The following is a 21,142-nucleotide window of genomic DNA, read 5'->3' on the forward strand; positions in this document are numbered from 1 at the left end:
ACAGTAGATCTGCAGGGCCAATGGGAAACATCCAGGAATTCAATATGCCAGGAACTTTTACCAAACCTGGCTTCTGTGTACAGGTGTACACCTGCTTTCATGCCATTGCTTGTCATTGTTTGCCCAGGGCTGTCCCCGTCTACCACTTTCAAGAGGGAAGGCACAACATGCATTGAGACAAAGGACGAGATGGTGCTTAGTGGGGCTTATTGGTGTTGGGCAGGCTTGCGGCCAGGTCATAGCCGCAGGACTCACGGAAGCCTCACCAGTGGCATGCTGGGCATTAGAAGAGGCTCTGCATTCCCGATAGCTAGATCTCACGTTGTGACTGAGGTGTGTTACCTCAGTCAAAAGCAACCCAATGACTGGCACCCATAGCCCTGCTCTGTCTTACCTCAGCAAGATGCAACAAACATAAAACAATTCAACTAGATTAGCAACGACCTAAACCGCTCACTGTGGGGGCTGGCCATTTTAAGGTGGCTTCTTTATGACTCATTCAGAGATTTTCAACAGAAAAGGCTCACTGTTCGTAGAGAAGTGGAAATTATTTGTTAAGAAGGAAACGAGTTCCCTGGGTTACTCTCTGTTGGAACTACGGCAGCTAAGACCTTTATGCAGCTCAGCACTGGCTATTGCGAGTAGCTCAGGTGATTGGAGCTGCTACCTGAGTGCTGTGTGTCATGTGGAGCTCAGAGTCTCATGCAAGGGCGAAGGCAGAGCCCACCAATGACCTTCTCCTTGAGCCCTGCCGTGCTTCGCAAAAGCCTTTACTTCTTCTGAATGTCTTTTCTGTTATTTTTTTCATATTTTGCGTATCAATTTGTATCACTTATATTTTACCTTCCAGACTAGCATTTTAAGAGGGGGCTCTTTGACTTCATCCAGTCTTGGGAAATACCTTTTAAAAACCCAAACTTCATGAGTTAAGATGTTAAATTATGAAGAGCTCAGTGTTGATGTTGGGCACCTTAAAGAGAACCAACTGGAAGCAGAATTCAGTGGAGGCAGGAGGCTGAGGCCCCCACCCAGTGGTGGAGAAGGCATGTGGTCGACACTCACAGGAGAGCTTGGGGAAGTAGGTCCCGCTCTTCAGGGAGTGGTCAAAGGTGCTTGTGGTGCAGTTAGTACCTGAAGATCGGGGAGCTGCCTGGGAAGGAGTAGTAGTAGCCAACATGTTTCCCACATCCCTCACACTGAAAAATAATGAAAGTAGCCGGGCACGGTGGATCACACCTGTAACCCTAGCACTTTAGGAGGCCAAGGCAGGGCATCACTTGAGCCCAGAAGTTCAAGACCAGCCTAAGCAACATAGTAAGACCCCATCTCTACAAATACTAAATTTTAAAAAATTATCCAAGCAGGGTGGTGCACACCTGTGGTCCCAGCTACCCAGGAGGCTGAGGTGGGAGAGACGCATCAGTTTGGACAGCCAGGACCACAGTGAGCCATGATCACACCACTGCACTCCAGTCTGGGTGCCAAAGCAAGACCTTGTCTCAAAAAATGGAAAAAATAAAGAAAAATAACAAAGGTACACAAACACCTGTATGTGAAGCAGTCTCTGAACTGGATGACAGCACAAATCTGACCCCCGCCCACCATCTTCTGACTCCTCCAAACCCTTTCCTCTGCTCTCCAGCGAGGTCTTAGACTAGGTCATCTCTCAGTGTCCTGCTATGCTCAGATTCACGTGAAGACTCTCAGCTGGCACTAAAGGGGTCTCCCACAGCCCCCACCCCATCCAAATGAGGAGTGTGGTCCCTGGAAAGCACTGGCAGCTCCTGTACCTTCCACCCCACAGCCTGGTTCTGCTCCCGTGCCCCCCACCCCCGCACTGTCACTATCCATGTTTCTATCATGAAATGGCCATCCAAGAAAGCTGATCAGTATTGCTGGGTACAAAGGGTAAATGCCTCTTTCTAGTAGCTTAGTGCTTAGAATCTTTATGAATGAATTATTTATATGTGATACTCTTTTACTGAATACATGAGAGATTGAAACACTGATGTCAAAAAATTAGTTTAAAAAAATTTATTTGTTTAGGAGACCGTTCTGGCTATACTTGGCAGAAAACACTGTCTCTGTCATAAGAACTTGGGTGGAGGACTTCCTTTTCCCTTGGGACAGAACATGAACCCAGGGCTCATGTGGTTCTGAAAATTGGCAAACAGTGGCCTTTACTCAGTTAACATTGCCCACAGTCCAGCTGTCCATCCCGGAGCCTGATTCCACCCTCCTGGGGAGCTGCTTGGTGTCTGCCCGGCCTCCCGAGCCACATAGGCAGCCCTATCTATTTCTGAGGCCTCCATGTCAAATGGGGTGCCAGTCTGGACTCACATAAAACCAGCAGATCTGGGAGACTGGTGTCCCCCAAGCCTTCAAACCCTGGAGAGCACAACCCACTCCCACCCTGACGGTCTCAGGGCAACAGAAGGGCCGGATCTTCTGGACCTAAAACCAGCTGAACTCCTGAGGGAGGAAGGAAATACCTTTCATTCTTTAATGACTAGCCTGCCGTTGAGAAGGTGAGAAACCACTGCTCTTACCATCAGCTGACCCTGCTGCATTTACAGGAGATGGTTCAGAGATTGGGGTCCCTGGGTTTGGGAAGTATCATCCACCGCTAACCACCATGTGGGCGACATGGTGTGTGGTTCTTCAGTGTGTCTGGGGGCGGAGGGCAGAGGCACCTTGGTGTAACGCAGTGGTCACTGCAAACTCGGGAGATGGAAACACACATGTTGAAAAGCCTCTAGGCACACCTTTAAGTTGTGCTCGGGGAGGATAATTGGATTGGGGGCAATCTGCTGGGGAACCTGCCAGAGAATCATAAGAGCCGGAGGAGGCTTGCAGGCTTCAGAGTCAGCCCGACCCTGGCTCAAGGCCTGATTGGCAGTGGGAGCTTGGCCACGTCACTTGGCCAGCTTGAGCCTCATTTTCTTCCCTCTGAAAGTCAGATGTGTAACAGCAGCCAAACGGAGACAGATTGACCCAATGTCAGCCTGTGTTGCATGCCCACAAAATGCCCCATCCAGGTCAGGGGCTACCTCCACACTCTAGGCAGATGAAACCCCTGCCCTCAGGGAGGTGAGATTCCAGTGGAAGAAAGCCAGTGAGCAAGGTGAGCATGACAATGAAGTGGGGCCTCAATGGCTGCTCTGGGGAGCTTAGGACGGAAGCTGAGGGAGTCCCAGGATGCCGCTGGAGGGCAGGGAGGGAGGTAGCAACAGACACCTGCGGGCCCGGCTTTTCTGGCAGAGGGAGTCTAGCATCAAAGTCTTGGCATATTTAAGGAAGCCAGTGTCACGTGAGCTGGTGGAGCGAGGGCAAGAAGGTTTGGAAAAGAAGGCAGGAAAAGGGTAGTGAGGCCCTAAGGAGCCCTCTTGTGTCCTTTGGGCTTCACTATAGGTAGATACGCAGCCCCTGGAGGGTTTTGAGCAGTGGGCTGAAGAGTCTTGATTCATATCTGACGGGTTCTGGCTGCTCTTCCCGGAATGGACTGTGGGATGGTAAGAGAAGAAGCGGGAAAAGCAGGAAGAGGTGGCTGCTTTAGATCCCAGGGGAGGGAGAGACAGCTGGCAGGGCCGTGGGGGTGGCAGTGCAGGTGAGGGGCATTAGAGAGACCTTGCCATAGGGTACATGTTGAAGGCAGACCTGCAGGCCTTGCCGATGAAGGGCTGGGACTGTGGCAGGCAGAGAAGAGTCCAGCATGGCCCTACGAATGCTGCCCTGAACATGAGGGTAGAGAATGGTGCCTGAGGAGAAGCAGACCCCTGGAGGAAGGGCGAAATCAAGGTAGGGGTGAAGAAGAGGCCAGCACCGTCAGGCAAAGCCTGAGACTATAGAGAGACTTGTGAAGTTGCTGTCCAGATGAACACGTGGGTCGGGAGTCACAGAGAGCTCTGAGTTGGGGGTGTGGATGTGGAGTTAGTGCCCTCAGGTGAAACCCATGGGATGAAGTGAGCTCCTCCTGGGACCATCCCACCATACCCCCATCTAGCTCCATGCAGTGGCGAGCATGAGTTGTACACACTTGTCTGGAGCATGGACAGAAAACAGAAGCCATCCAAAGACTCAGGCTGGGGCCCTGGAGTATTGAGGGCTCAGGAACAGAAGGAAGAGCCAGCAGAGGAGACAGGGAATCTGTGGGCCTAGGAAACAGGGAGAACCAGCAGTGGACAGTGGCCCCGACGCCCAGGGTGGAACATGTTTCAAGAAGAGAGCAATCAGTGGCACAAATATGACAGTAAGTCAGTGTGCACTAGAAACTGACCACTGGGTTTGACTGTGAGGCCAGGGTTCTCAGGGAAGCCATGCAGTAGAGCTGTGCTGTGCTTGGTGCAGAGAACGGTCAGGAAGTGGCTTCCCTTCCCCTTCCCCTTCCCCTTCCCCTTCCCCTTCCCCTTCCCCTTCCCCTTCCTTCCCCTTCCTTCCCCTTCCTCTTGTAGATCTCACCATTGGCTGCTGTGAGTCCTCTCTTTCCTCCAGCTACTTGTCCCCTTCCCTGCCTTCCATCTCACGAGGCTTCCATTGGCTTCCTGGCTACCTGGGACCATTCCTTGCTTCCAAAGGCAGCTCCTCCCATCGTCAGTTGCCAGGTTTGCCTTCTGATCCTTGCTGTGCTTTGAAGCTTCCTCCACATTCTCCACCTTCCTCCAGCTTCTGTCAGTCAGGCAGAGTCGCAGCTCTGAAACCCCCATGGGCAAGCCTGGAAATACCACGTTTCTTTGTGGGCTGGGTGCAGTGTTAAGCAGCCCTGGCACAGGGCTGGGGCCAGGTGCGGGAGGGGAAGAAGCCACAGTTCACATCTCCGCAGCCTGTGGTCACAGCGTGGCTCCTCTCCAGCCCCCCGAGGGGCCGTGAGACTCCTCTGTGATGTGGTGATGAAGCAGCCCACCTTGTGGGGCTGTCATGAAGATGGACTGAGTCATGTGTGCACAGGGCTGGATGTGTCCTCAATGTCAAGGAAATGACCTCCTCTACCAACTATCTATTTTCACACAGTGGTATTTTTTATTTTTCTTTCTTTAAACTTTTTGCTGTAAAGAATTTAAACTGTGATCAAATACTAAGTTATCTTCTCAAGCGTTACAGTTATTCGTTCATTTAGTAAACATTGATTGAGCACCTATGATGTCTCAAACTCTAGTGTCATAGCCCATTTGCATTGCTTTAAAGGGATGCCTGAGACCAAGTAACTTATGAAGAAAAGAGGTTTATTTGGCTCACAGTTCTACCGGATGTACAAGAAGCATGGGACCAGCATCTGCTTCTGGTGAGGGCTTCAGGAAGCTTCCAATCTGGCGGAAGGGAAGGGGAAGGGGGATCAGATGTGTCATGGGATGAGAAGGGGAGCGAGAGAGAGAGGAGGAGGTGCCTGCCGGACACTCTAACAGTCACCTCACAAGAGCCAATAGAACAAGAACTCACTACTGTGAGGATGGCACCCCGCCATTCATGAGGGAACCACCCCCACGACTCAAACACCTCCCACCAGACCCTGCTCCAACACTGGGGATCACATTTTAACATAGATTTGGAGGGGCAAACATCCAAACTATATCAACTATCAGTATTATCAGGAACTACCAAGGTGAGGAGCCAAGGCCCTTGCCCGGAGTAGCAGAGGACGTAAAGCAGATCCCACAGTCCCACAACAGGAGCTCTCGCAGAAGCACGCGCAAGGCACAGCAATGCCCAGAGAAAGGATATCTGAGGGCCCAGCTGGGGAGGGGGCACCCCCGTGATATTAAAAGGAGTCACAGGGTCACAATTAGGGCAAGAATCGCCTTGTCCTTCTCATAGAGAGTTGTCAGGTTTTGTTTTCTTTCATCAAAATGTCATGGGGTGATGAACAAAGACATCTTATTTTAAAATGTGTGGTAACCATCTGCTCCGAAACTGAAGTTAATTGGTCCCATTATCATGGATGAATCAGGACTGCTGCTCAGAAAAGTCAGAATAAGTGACTAACAGCTCCCCACGTGTGAAACCACACGCCTCCCTCAATGGTGTTCACCTGTGATTTTCTTATTTGTAGAAGCTCAAGTTTTCAAGCCGTTCACGATGCCAGTGCCCATGTCTTGTTCCTGTTCTTGTGGTTATGTCATCAGGAGAGGTGAATGAGCACTCTTTCAAAGCCAGGAGTAGAAACATGTCACCACGAACTTTCGGCATGTCCCCAGTCACACCCCTTATGTGGAGTACGCCTTTACCTTGGGCACCCCATTCTGGATTCTGCTGGATGTTAGAATAGGACTGGGCCATGGTGGGGTCTCCAGAGGCTGGAAAGTGCTGGCATTTACCGTGGCTGCGCCATCTCTCCAGGGCGGTCACACCCGATTTACAGCCCTAGGAGTGCTCTCAACTGGGTAAGAGTCCTAACTTCTGGAAGCCAGCTTACATCAAACCGCTAAGCCTTGCCCTTCATCCAGCCAGCTGCTCTAGCAGGCCGCACCCTGCCTACCTGCCCTCTCCCGGTGTGTGTGGTCTCACTGGTCAGGGCCACACTGTTGTCTGCACAGCTTACAGGACCTGTCCGCTTGCCCTTGTGCATTCAGGTGTTTCTCTGTGCATAGCTCCTCTTAGCAGTGTGCACTTTAGGGACACGAGTAAACCTCCAGACACTTCCCAGAGGCTCCGGGATATGCATGTGAAATGAATGGACAGATTTCCTACTTAAATATCCTTGGGCTAAAGGATGCTGTATGCATTTCTGTTGCTGCCTAGCAAATCACCACACATTCGGCAGCTTAAAACAACACAAGTATATCATCCCACAGCTTCTGGGGCCAGCAGTCTGCTGTGTTTTAGCTGGGTCTGAGTCTCTGCTGAGAATCTCTCAGGGCTGAAATTAAGGTGTCCCCTGGCTGGCTGTGTGCTTATCTAGGGGTGGATCCATTTCTAAGTTTCCTCCGGTTGTTGGCAGAATTCAGTTCCTTGCAGTAGAATGACTGAGGTCCCGTTTTCTTGCTAACTGTTGGCTCCTAGAGAGTACCCAAGAGACTCAGGAGTGATACAGGTTCACTGTGTGCTGTTACTTGGTCTCATGCACATGTACAAGTTGCACAAAGCAGGTGTCTTACAGACAGGCAGCGAGGGACAATGGCAGCCTAGGATTCAGAGCAAGACAGTCACACAAGGCTTAGGACAGCTGCCCAGGGTACATGCTGTCTTGTCTGTGTGTGCCCCACTTGTGCTGCAGCTGAGGGACCCCAGAAAGCAGCCTGTCATGGGTTTAATACGAGGGGCATACAGTATCATCATTGAGCTAAAACACTGAAAAACATCCTGTTCTCAGAGGGTCCAGACTGTTCCAGCCAGTTTCCCATAATCTCAGGCTACTGCATCCCCAGAATATCCTTTTTTTTTTTCTGGAGGCAGGCTGGAGTGGCAGTGGTGCAGTCTCTGCTCAGTGCAACCCCTACTTTCTGTGTTTAAGTGATTCTCTTGCCTCAGCCTCCCAAGTAGCTGGGACTACAGGAGCCCACCACCACACCCAGCTAATTTTTGTATTTTAGTAGAAATGGGGTTTCACCATGTTGCCTACATAATTCTTGAGAACTACAGGCAAGAAAGGTGAAAGAACTGGGTCAGTCCAAAGCCACCCACGACCCTGTACTGGGTCCTTGCCACATAGCTCTGCTCACATGGCATAGCAGTGAAGTTGTTTACTGCTTCAAGACTAGCCAAAAATCTCTCTCCTCTCTCCCCTCCTGCCTTTCTTCCCTCTTCCCTCTTCATCCTACCATCTACCCTTTCTCTCTCAATCTCTCTGACTTTCCCATTCTCCGACTGCTACATCCTCTTTTAAAGGTATCCTCAGATTAGATCAGGCAAACTCAGGATAATCTCCCTTTTTATCAACTCAGAGTCGGTGAATAGTAATTACCTGTGCAAAATCCCCTCAATTTGCCCTGTGTTATAACCTAATCACCAGGAGTGACATCCTGTCAGAGTCACAGATTTCACCTAAACTCAAGGGGAAGGGATGATACAGGAGTGCATCCAGGAGGTGAGAATCTGGGGACCACTTTCGAAGTCTGCCTGCCACAGATGCAGTGTCATTACTTGCAATGTGATAATTCTTCTTTGCAAAAAGATCCAGAATGAGAGATTAAATCATGCTGAATATGTTGTGGTCAGGGGGATTTTCTCAATTTCCTGTTGTGCCATTTTTAACGGTTTCACTTGGGTTGGTATGTTACAGCACGCTGTGCCTAGAGGCATGCACTTGGGCTGAATTCTACTCTCTTTTTTTGAAACGGGGCCTCTCACTCTGTCTCCTGGGCTGGAGTGCATTGGCACAATCTTGGCTCACTGCAGACTCTGCTCCAGGGTTCAAGTGATTCTCCTGCCTTAGCCTCCCAAGTAGCTGAGATTATAGGCATGCACCACCACGCCCAGCTAATGTTTATATTTTTGGTAGAAATGGCGATGTTGGTCAGGCTGGTCTTGAACTTCTGGCCTCAAGTGATCCACCCACCTCGGCCTCCCAAAGTGCTGGGATTACAGGTGTGAGCCACTGTGCCTGGCCATAACTCAACTCTTGATGATTTTAAATTTCAAATAACATGTTTCTGAGCCCCCCAAAGACATCATACCATTTTATTGGGCTCTTCTGACAATCAGAACCATAGATCTGGTGATCTGGGCTGGGACGAGGGAAGTAGGCACTGTGACAACTGTGCTTTTGAGAATAGCAGCCTTCACATACTGGGGATCCCTTATGTGCTGGGTGTATTATACACCATCAGTTATGTCCAGGTCTCACATCAGCTGCATGCCATTGCCGAGATGCTCTTCATTTTACAGATCAGGAAGAAGAGACCTGGGGAAGCAGAAAGTTTGCCCGGGGCTGCCTGGCTGTGAAATGTCCTCACCCTGCCCATGCCACAAGGCCTCAGTTCAGCTCAGAGCCTTGGGAACTGTCACCTTTCCCTCAGTATATTTTCTGCCACATGACCCATTCCAAATAGGAATTGCATGATTTATTGGTTTTCTTGAAAGAATAAGAATTTTCTCACCAATGCCAGAGAAAATGTCCAAAGGAACACTCTTTGAGAAGCCAAATACAAAGCAAGCAGCCAAGTCACACAATTCTAGAGGGACACGTTGCAGAGGGCACTGTGCAGGAACATCTGATGGAGGCAGATGGGGATGGTCCGGGGGGAGCCGCAGATCACGACAGCCCCGAAGCTCACCTCATGGCAGTTCCAGCAGAGCTGAGAAAGACTCAAGGAGGAAGCACTTTGACCATTTTTGTGACTGTTACACATTAACCTTCTTTTTAGGCCAAATAGAGTTGTTTAAGCTGATTTGTCTACAGCTGGTTCACTGAATCATGCAGACTAGCCTACATTGTATGTTTTGTCTGTGATTAGAGCTAACATTTCGGGGAAATCAGGATGACTTACGTTTTGGCTACATGGTTATAGGTGGTTGGCCTTGGGGTGTGTCTGAACTGTGGCCTCCATTTTTATTATTCCTTAACAGTCCCGTAAAATGCAGGGATATACATGTTGCTGATATGCTCTTACCCACCAAGACTGAAGTTTGAAAGTAAGTCATGTGATGAATCTGTTGTAACAGAGCTTATAAGATGGAAAATATCCAGTAAGTCACTACTGCATCGTCATTGTGTTCTCACTTCTATTTTTGTGGGGAAGAAATAGTATCAAAGGGATTCTGTTTATTAATCTAGGTATTGGAAGTGAAAAGCAAGTGTTCAGGCGGCGGTTAAGGAAGGGTTAGAAAATTAAACCTTAGATGTCTTAAAAAGTGACAAAATAAAATTGACAGTGTATCAGATCCATGAGAAGCCAGCCTATTCGACGATTCTGAGTAAAGTTTTAAAAAGTGATGTTAAGGCATGTATTAGTGACATAAATTCACAGTTTTATGACGTAGCCTTGTTTAAACTCGGTCAGCATCTAAATATTTCAGATAGACTCTTTTGCATCATATGGGAAAAATAAGATGAGGTGGAAATATTTTCTTTTTTTTTTTTTTTTTTCAATTTTTTATTGGATTATAGGTTTTGGGGTACATGAGCAGAGCATGCAAGACAGTTGCGTAGGTACACACATGGCAGTGTGCTTTGCTTTTCTTCTCCCCTTCACCCACATTTGGCATTTCTCCCCAGGCTATCCCTCCCCACCTCCCCCTCCCACTGGCCCTCCCCTTTTCCCCCCAATAGACCCCAGTGTTTAGTACTCCCCTTTCTGTGTCCATGTGTTCTCATTTTTCATCACCCACCTATGAGTGAGAATATGCGGTGTTTCATTTTCTGTTCTTGTGTCAGTTTGCTGAGGATGATGTTTTCCAGATTCATCCATGTCCCTACAAACGACACGAACTCATCATTTCTGATTGCTGCATAATATTCCATGGTGTATATGTGCCACATTTTTCCAATCCAGTCTATTATCAATGGGCATTTGGGTTGATTCCAGGTCTTTGCTATTGTAAACAGTGCTGCAATGAACATTCGTGTACATGTGTCCTTATAGTAGAACGATTTATAGTCTTTTGGATATATACCCAGTAATGGGATTGCTGGGTCAAATGGAATTTCTATTTCTAAGGCCTTGAGGAATCGCCACACTGTCTTCCACAATGGTTGAACTAATTTACACTCCCACCAACAGTGTAAAAGTGTTCCTTTTTCTCCACATCCTCTCCAGCATCTGTTGTCTCCAGATTTTTTAATGATCGCCATTCTAACTGGCGTGAGATGGTATCTCAATGTGGTTTTGATTTGCATCTCTCTGATGACCAGTGACGATGAGCATTTTTTCATATGATTGTTGGCCTCATATATGTCTTCTTTCGTAAAGTATCTGTTCATATCCTTTGCCCACTTTTGAATGGGCTTGTTTGTTTTTTTTCTGTAAATCTGCTTGAGTTGTTTGTAAATTCTGGATATCAGCCCTTTGTCAGATGGGTAGACTGCGAAAATTTTTTCCCATTCTGTTGGTTGCCGATCCACTCTAGTGACTGTTTCTTTTGCCGTGCAGAAGCTGTGGAGTTTCATTAGGTCCCATTTGTCTATTTTGGCTTTTGTTGCCAATGCTCTTGGTGGAAATATTTTCAAATGGGGGTTTTTGAAGACATTCCATCCAGCAAATTCACCACCTGAATCCTTTGTTTTGCCTTTAAAATGTCGTCTCAGGTGCAAGCAGCTTCCAGCTTGCTTTTCCCTTGAGCTAGACACATCATCCTCTCATTGTTTTATCTCCTTGTTGAAACATACATGTGGGAAAGTGTACAAATCAAGTGGAGAATAGATTGCATCCTTAACAAGGACACAGACAAGAAACTCAGATCAAGGAAACTGACTTCTTACAGCATCAATTTATTTTGCCTCTTTTTGAGCTTTTTGTGAATGGAATTGTGAATGGGTTAAGTTCCAGATTCTTGCACTTAATATGAGGCTTGTGCAGTTCATTCATAGAGCTGTGTAGTTACCATGTAGCTTATTTATTCTCACTGGTATATCACATTGCAATGTATACATGTATTACAAATAATTTCTCCATTATGTTATCGATGGATTTTTGGTGTCTTAGTCAAGTAAGGCTAACATAACAAAATACCATGGACAAAGGGATTTAAATGACAGAAACTTATTTTCTCACAGTTATAGAGGCTGGAAGTCCCAGATCAAAGTGCTGGCCAATTCGGTTCCTGGTAAGAACTCTCTGTCCTGTAAACGGCTGCCTTCTCAATGTGTTCTCACATGGTCTTTCTTCAGTGCCTTCCTGGGGGTGGGGGACAGCGTGAGCGTTGAAGCTATCTAGTGTCTTTTATACGAACACTAATTCTGGGAGATCAGGACCCCACCCTTATGACCTGGTTTAATAAATCTAAGTTACTTCTTTGAAATCCCTGTCTTCAAATATAGCCACACTGGTGATTAAGATTTCAACACGTGAATTTGGAGGGGACACATTGAGTCCATAATGAACTGTTGCAACTTGGTTATTATTATAATAAGTAGTGGTGCTATGAGCATTCTTGTATAGGTTTCTGGTAAGCCATGAACACATTTCTAAAGATATATACACTCTCTCAGTATCCATAGGGAATTTCTTCCAGGACCCTCCAGATACTGAAATTCTCAGATGTTCAAGTTCCTTATAGAAAATGCTGTGCTATTTGCATATAACCTACTCACATTTTCCCATATATTTTAAATCACCTCTAGATCACCTGTAATACCTAACACAATGCCTACATCATTTCATCCATATGGATTTGACACATTATTTGACACACCGCAAATTCAAGTTTTGCTCTTTGGAACTTTATGGAATTTTTTTATGGATAATTTCTATCAGCACTTGGTTGAATTCACAGATTTGGAACCCACAGATACAGAAGGTCAGCTGCACCTAGGAGTGATATTGCTAGATCGTAGGATTTACATATGTTCAGCATTACAATAGTTATCCAGTTTCCCGGAGTGGATTTACCAATTTGCCCTTCCAGTGTTGAGAGTTCTGGTTGCTCCATGTTTTTTTGTCTTTTTCTTTTAGTTACTGTGTTGGAAGTGTATCCACACAGTGGTTTTAATTTTCATTTTCTGATTACTAGTACAATTAGGCACCTTTTCATGTTATTTGCCTTTTGCATATCCTCTGGTTAGGTGCCTTTTCAGGTTTTTTGCCCATTTTTGAGATTGTCTTTTGACTGACTTGTGGGAATTACTTATACATTCCAGATATGGGACCTCTGTCAGCTGTGTGTTGCCAATATTTTTACCCACCCTACTGGTTGCCTTTTCACTCTCTGACTGATGTACCTTAATGAACAGAAGAGCATCACTAAAATAGTTCAATTTACTTTTTTTCCCTTTATGTGAGAGCCTCTATTTCAGTTTAAGAAATCTTTGCCTACCGCAATTTCCTGCAGATATTCTCCTGCCATTCATATTTGAATCTACAATCCACCTAAGAATGGTTTTCATAAATGATGTGCTATGTAATGAAAACCCATTTTCACATATATTTATCACCCTGGCATGCTGTCATTTGTTGAAATCATCCTTTCTTTATTATACTTCACTGTAACCTAGAGATAAAGCAGGTGACTGTGTAGGTGTGGGTCTGATTCTAGGTCTGTTCTGTTCCATCAACAATTTTGATGTTATTCTTCTGTATTCAATTTAAAACATTTAAATACTTATTATAATTTTTCCTTTGACTCATAAGTTACTTAGAAATATGTTTCTTAATCACCATGGGTTCTAGGGGGTTTTTTTCTGGCTTAATTCTTCTGTGGTCAAAGAACATACAATAAATGATTCAGATATCTTTAATTTGCTTTATGACCCAGCATATAATTAAGCTTGATAAATATTCTATGTGCACTTGAAAAAAATTTGAATTCTATCCTTCTTAGGTATAGTACTTTATATATATGTTAATTATATCAAGTTTATTAATTTCCTTGCTCAGATCTTTTCTATCATTCACTGAGTTTTTGTCCACTTATTCTACAAGCTATTGAAAAGGGTATGTTAAGGTCTCCTTCTATGATTGTGGCTTATTTCTTCCTTAGTTATCTTTTGCTTTATATATTTCCAACCTATGTTAGTGGGTGCATAGACATTTAGAATTATTACATAATCATGGTATGTCATAAATTTTCTGAGCTTCATTTTGGTTTATTATTTGGCCCATGGATTATTGTGTTTCTTTGTTTACAAGTATGTAAAAACTATGAAATATTTTTAGTTATTTTTATTATTGATTTCTTAATTGCATTGTGGCCAAAGAGTGTTGTCTGTATGATTTTAAATCTGTTGAGAACTTTGCTTCGTGATTCAGAATATGATCAGTTTTTGTAAATCATTCCATGTGTTCTTGAAAATAATGTTTAGTCTTCTGTTTTGACTACATTGTATTGTACTTGTCCATTGGTCATTTATTATGTTTTTCAAATCTTCCATACATTTATTGGTTTAATTTTTTCTCTTTCTCTCAATTACTGATAGAGATGTGTTAAAATCTCTCATCATGGTGGTGTACTGCATCTCCTTTTACTTCTTTGGATTTTTAATCCTGTGTAAATATAATGCTGTGTTAAATGCAGCAATTAAACTGATTTCTTCCTCATGAATTCAGCCGTTGAACAGTATAGAGGATGCTTATTTAATTCTAGTAATGCTTTTTGCCTTTTGATTTAGCTATTGATTTAGCTATGTTAGCTTTCTGCAGGTTAAAACATTTCTGATGTACCATTTGCCACCTTTCATACCTTTCCTATAGCACTTTTATGTTCCTGTGTTTTAGATTTGTCTCTTGCAAACCGCATGTTGTTAACTTATTCGTAAAATCCATTTGACAGCCTTTGTCTTTTAACAGGCGCCTTTATTTTTAATGCAACCGCCATTTTCCCTGTTCTTTGTGGGATTTATTGTCTCCTTGCAAACCTTCTTGTAATTCAATTAAATATTGTTTAATAATGGCTTTTTAAAAATTCTACGAGATTTCAAGTTATAACCTCTCTTTCCATTATTAAGAGGTTACCCTAAAATATGCATATGAATCACTTCTCAAATTAATTTACATCTTAACCGACATCACACCCAGGCAACACAGGGACCTTGGAGTAGTTTAATTTTATTCCTCCCTATTCTCTCCTGTTGTATAAGTTGTTGTCATTTATTCTGGTTCCGTAGTTGTAATCTCTTCAGATATTATTGTTTTATGCAGTCATCGTTTATTTAGATTTACCCATATGTTTACCTTTTCTGTTTCTTCTGACTTGTTCTTGCTTGTCAGATCTTCCCTGTGTTTGAAGTTCCTTCTTTGGAATTTCTTCAGGTGACTAATAATTTTACTCTCCCAGTTTCTATTAGTCTTAAAATGTCTTTGTTTTGGTCTCATGTTTTGAAAACACTTCTCGTGGGTATAGTATTATAGATTCACAGTTATTTTCATTCCACACCTTGAGGATTTTTTCTATTGGCTCTGCTATCCATTGTTTCTTTTAAGAGGTAGGCTGTCAGTCTGTCACTCCTTTGAAGATAATCTGTTTTTCCCTTTCTCTAGCTGGTTTAAGATCTTTTCTCTGTCTTTCATATTGTGCAGTTTCACGAGGATATGTTAAGAAATATATCAATTTTATTTTTCTTCCTTAGAATGTCTTAGGCTTTTTGAATCTGTGGGGTTATTTTTACATATTTCTTTTGGAAATCCTCAGTCAGTATTCAGTATTGCCTGATTCATTCCTTTCTGAATTTTGGTTAGTCAATGTTAGATCTTTTCAGTCTATTCTTATGTCTCATAAACTCTCTTTCGTATTTTCTCTTTCTCTCTTCGTTGCTTCTTACTTATCTTCAAGTGTATTAACTTTTTTCTGAACGATGTCTAACCTGGTAGTAAACCGATTCTTATTTCTTACTGTAGTTTTTATAGCTTTCATTTTAAGTTCTATAGTCTGCCTTTTATTCTTTGGTCATATTTTGTTTCATGCTTTTGTGTATTTTAAACCTTTGAAACATACTTGTTTACGGTCTGTAGCTAACCATTTTTAACCTCAGGCTTATAGGTGTCTGTAAACTGCTGATTTTGTGTGTATGACTCTTAAGATGGCTTGTTTCTTGCTGTGTTTGTAATTTTGGATTGTGAGTAGGATGTGATTGGTGGGAATCTTTCATGGCCCGTGTTGAGAATGTCCTTCTCTTAGAGAGATTGTTTTTGTTTGTTGTTTTGTTTATTTCTTTGTATCATCTTCCCAAGAGAAATTATCTTTTATAGTTAGAACCAATTTTATGTTAATTTCTTGGCTTAGTGGTTCCAAGCCACAAATCAGTTTTAGCTCAAATCTTCATGAGACTCAACATGTCCAGGAGAAGTTTTTTTCCTCTGCTAAGCCCAGGCTAAAAGAAACAAATTTTCTTCTCAGCTTCCTCTGCCAGAGCAAAGTTATGTCTCATCTTTGCATTCAGGATGTAGTTTTTGAGGGTCTTAACTTTATGTGGAAGGAAAAGGCTATCCCCAGACCCAATTTCCCACATTTCGGGGCCTCCAGCCCTTTTCCCATTCTTGTGAAGTAATTAAACAGTTAAATGTCTTCACTTACAGGCAGTTGCTGGTTTGGTGCGTACTAATTTCCATTCCATATTTATTTTTGGTTGTTGGAGATTTACTACACTTTCTTCCATGCTTGGATATGCATTTTAAAGAATTCTTGAAGATAAGTATTTTCATTTTCTGACCTCTTTCCCTCTTTAAATCTTTGCCCTCCTGCTCATTTTAGAGAGCAGATTTCTCTTTTCAAATGACCAGGGACAAGGCCTTCAGCCCCCCCCCCCCCCACACTTTATCTGTAGTTCTGCACACATGCACACAGGTTCTGGCTTTAAATTATTTTCGCTAAGCATTACAGAGAAATCAAGGATAATTAAGTATAGAGTAATGAAAGTAAAGATCAATGATGGTTTGTAGTGATATAAGAAGTATTTTCATTGATCTTAAAGAGTTGCTTCTTTGGTTCATCAGGCTTAACACCTAAAGGCCCGATCTTTCTTTATATTCCTCACATGGTTCCTTTCCCAAGATCTATTCAACTTTTTTCTTTAAGTCTTCTTTATCCTAATACTACAATCTAACCAATGAATGTAGGCCAAAAAAAAATGTAACCTGCTGTATTTAGATGTCTACCCAATTCAAGAATGTAATTTGCTTTTCTGAGACCCTCTGGAAAGTGCTTCTCAAGCAATCTGTATAGAAAGATGACTCTTTCCTTTAGATTTCCAATTCACTGTCTCCCTATGCTTCTATAAAATTTAACAAAAATATTGCAGCAAAGCCCATTGCTACAAAAGCTCCTAAGCGTTTCCTCTCATTTTCTGTACTTGCCTCGTTGTGTACCAGCTGACCTCCCTCTAAGCAGCACCAGGAACTCTGTGTACAAAGCTTCCCTTTCTTTGCAGTTTATGGTCTTTCTTGCATGAATGTCAAAGCAATTGTGCTTACTATTAAAAGGACCTTGGTGGATCGAGGTACTTTTTAAGCCAAAGTGTTTTGGTTCACTCATTCATTCATTAGTATATGCATAAATATACTCCTTTATTTAACTCAGGATTTTGGACCTGTATATGCGTAACATATATATGGTGCTTTCCATATGCCATGCCCTATCTTAAGTACTTTCCTAATATTAAATAATGTAATTTTCATAAAAACTGTTAGATCAGGACTATTATTATCTTCATATTAAGACTTGAGGACAATGAGAACACATGGACACAGGGAAGGGAGTACTACACACTGGGGTCTATTGGGGGAAATAGGGGAGGGACAGCAGTGGGGGAAGCTGGGGAGGGATAGCATGGGGAGAAATGCCAAATGTGGGTGAAGGGGTGGAAGGCAGCAAAACACACTGCCATGTGTGTACCTATGCAACTATCTCACATGTTCTGCACATGTACCCCAAAACCTAAAACACAATAAAAAATTAAAAAAAAAAAAAAGACTTGAGGACTGAAACATAGAGTGATTAAGTAACTTGCCCAACACCACACTGCTAAGAAGTAGTAGAACTGAGATTTGAACCCAGGAAGTCTAACTCCAGATTCTGTTCCTACCCAGTCTGCTGACTGCCTCTCTAATGGCTGTCTTATTCCCTCTAGTTTGGATTCTGCAAGGATAGTTGTTTCAAAGCCCTCTTTATTTCATCCTTATTTTCAACTTGAAACAATGGGTCACTATTGCACCGACCTCTGAATTGAAAAGGGAAATACGGTTTTCCACCTCCTTTGTGGGAAGGATGATGATTGGTTAGCATGTCTGCCATGGAAAGTGTGGCGATTTTTCAATGCTGCTTGCTGTGGTGTAGCGGGGATTGATAGAAGAAGTCACCTGCTACCTTCAGCGCTCTGTGCCTTCAAAACATGTGAAAATTGCAACCAAACTGTGAAAATTCCAACTCAATCTATTGAAAAAGCAAAAAATTTAGTCAAACTAGTAACTACATTAGTTAGATTTTCCCAAAGTATTTTTAACTGAATTCAACCCATTTTAAAAACTTAATCAAGACCAATGGGTTAATTTACATGGAAATTGTCTTTGGCACCAGAACAGAACATCTTCGTTGAAGACTGGGGAGCAAACCCACATGGTATTTCTCTCGTCTTGAACATCTTCAAATCTGTGGGAAAGCTGAAAGACAGGTATTTATATATCTTGCAGCAAAAAGTCACCAATTTTGTCACATTTGCTTTCTCTCTCTTTATATGTATGGAAGTACATACACTTTTTCTCAACCATTGGAATGCGTATTATGGATACTTCACTTCTTCTGAAAATAAAGACATTCTCCCGTATGACTAAAACAACGTTAGAAAATTAGCACTAACTTAGTAATACCAACTAATAGAGTCCATATTCAGATTTCCCCAATTGGCCCCCAAAATCATTTTGTAATTTACTTTTATTCCAAAACCCAAAGTTTGTGCATTACATTTGGTTGTTATGGCCCTTTATTCACCTTTTTAAAAAACATGTACCCCAAAACCTAAAATGCAATAAAAAAAATTCTCTCATCTTTTGTTTGTTATGAAAATTGATATTTCACGAGTCCCAGCCAGTTCATGTACAATGCCTATATCTCATTGTTGAATGGCCCAATGAGGTTAATTCCTCTCCCTTCTCCCAAGTGTAGACCTCAGGGCCATGTGACCCTGGCTTACTCTCCTTGTATCTGGAAGAAAGGCTGGGAGTAGCAGAAGCCTTGCTGATCTGCTCCCTCCATAGGAATGGGAAGGGGAAGGACTTGCTATGCCCAGACACTGGCTGTGAGCTAGGTTGGAGAGAGAGACAGCCCAGGGGAAAGGAATGGAGGTGTGGAGAGGAAGGAGTATGGGAGGAATGGGATAACATGGTTTTGAGGTACTTACTCATTACATGGACCCATTGGATAGCCACTCCCCATCTGGGGAAGAGCAAGTCAGGAGTTTTAGAGAAGAATCCTCAGTCTCTGCTACAGGGGAAAGGTGAAGCCAGAGCCTCCCAGAATCAGGGTCTGGCTGAGAACCTCTGGACAGTGCTTCTCAAGCAATCTGTATTGACGATTCAGTGGCAGAGAAATAAACATTGTGTATAGTACAGATTCTTCAACATTTAGTAGTATCATTTATCTGAATATTTGAATATATAATATATTTTTAAATACTGTCTTCATTTGATAAAATGAAAAAATTCCCAAATTCTTCTTGGCATTACAGCGAGGGAGGAAGGAATAAGAATGAAATGGGGGAGGCACATAAAGGGAACTTCAGCTGGATCTTTACTCATTTTTCTTTTCTTTTACGTTGGAAGGAACCTGCTGGAGCACATATGGCAGAGGAGGGACATCGATTTGGTTTTGGGTGATGGATGTGTTGCTCTTAGCACTTCACAAAATTTGAGTTCCGCTTCTGCTCCTTATTAAATAATATGGCTTTTGAAATCATATAGGTCAGAGGAGTTAAAATTGGCTTGCCACAAACTCAACCATAACAAACAAAATTAGACTGGCCTTTTTGTGATCTGATTTTGTCCTGGAGGCACGAGAGCTTCTGTTAAGGTTCAGCGAATTGTGGGCAAGTTTACTTACTCCCTGTGAGCCTCAGTTTCCTTCTCTCTAAAATGGGAATAAGATACCCTGGCACAGAGCTGGTTGATTTATTGAAGGTCCTGCAGTGAGCGGGAGGACACACTAACCCAGCCAGCAGGAGCTTAAACCATGAGGTCATCATTATCCCACGTGACTCAGAGTCTGAAAACAGGGATGTTCATGGCAGGGCTGGCAGCTACACAGTGTTATGGAGGACCCAGACCCACCGAGCACCCTGTTCTCTCCCCAGCAGGTCAGTGCTAGCTCTGTCTGGGGATGCATCAGGCCACACATCCTCACACTACATCATTCAAGGCAGCAAGAGAGAGCCCCTGACTATGGCCCTTGTGAAGGAGAAGCAAGCCCCAGCAGGTCCCCTCTTACATCTCATGGGCCAGGCGACAGCATGAAGCCATGCCAACAACAGTCCCTGGCAAGGGGAACTGAATTGCACAGATCGTCTTGGACCTATCAGCACGGGCGTGTTGCCCCATGGAGCAGGCAAGGAGGTTTGCCTGAGAAGCCCCAGACACAGGCAGGGCTCTGTCGGCAAGGAGGGGAGGGAGAAGCTATGGGGTGGGCAAAACAACGGGGGCCGCCACAGAAATGCAGAGACCACCTGCCTCATTAGCATATTCCCTTTCTCTCCTCTCCCTGATTGTCTACTCATGTTCCCTCTACTCCCTGACTGTTGCCCACAGCACTGGCAGCTGAGATCAATGCAGAGGATGAACAAGGCTGCCTACTTCAGTGTCAAATGTGTCAGGTTTCCAGGCGTTACAGCCACTCTGTTGAGTTTTATGCCTTTGTAAGCAAAGATCTTGTCATTTCATTTTACTTCGTGGCAACCCAGTTTTACTATATCCCAGTCTGGTTGTTCTAAACACTTTTTAAAAGTCGAGTAAGGCAGGTTGCTCTTTCACAGCCTAGAGAAAGAGAAGTGACTAAGTAACTGCCTGTTTTTCCCAGTGGTGACCCAGCAGGCCGTCCAGTGGTACTGTCCGTTAAAGCCCCTACTCGCATGTCTCATTTAGCTTTAACAAGGCGATTGTAGGTGCTGAGAACATGCCAATTTGTTAGCATAAGCATTAATATCTTCATATAATAAGTAGATGTTTGTCTACTTAACTTTGTAGTGTTCATTTTAGAACATATTTTCATTTAGAATTAAGGGCACAGTTATTTTTTTATCAGTAATGCCACTTACTAAACTGGAATCACTGAATCCTAACCAAAAAGCACTGGAGTGTGGATAGGGATTCAGTTTAATCAAAGAACCGACAAGTTTTATTATATTAAACTTTGTTAATATGGCAACACATTAAGCAATAACTCTCTGACTCTAAAATAAATATACTCCTGGGGCCTTCATTTTCAAGCATTACTTACAGTCTTTATCCTTCATATTTCACTGTTTCTATTCTGATAGCAGCAACGTTTATTAAGATTAGATTTTTTTATTTGTACAAATGTATGGGGTACATTTGAAATTTTGTTACATGCATATAATGTATAGTGATGAAGTCAGGGT

At 43.5% G+C, this 21,142-nt stretch overlaps 1 protein-coding gene across 3 annotated transcripts in view; it reads left to right on the forward strand.

The window, feature by feature from the left end:
• OTUD7A (OTU deubiquitinase 7A) overlaps nucleotides 1-21,142 on the forward strand; it is a 308,219-nt gene that overhangs the window by 228,567 nt on the left and 58,510 nt on the right. The gene's annotated exons all lie outside the window — the stretch shown is intronic.

This window comes from Callithrix jacchus, chromosome 6 (assembly GCF_049354715.1).
Source record: "Callithrix jacchus isolate 240 chromosome 6, calJac240_pri, whole genome shotgun sequence".
NCBI classification, from domain to species: domain Eukaryota; kingdom Metazoa; phylum Chordata; class Mammalia; order Primates; family Cebidae; genus Callithrix; species Callithrix jacchus.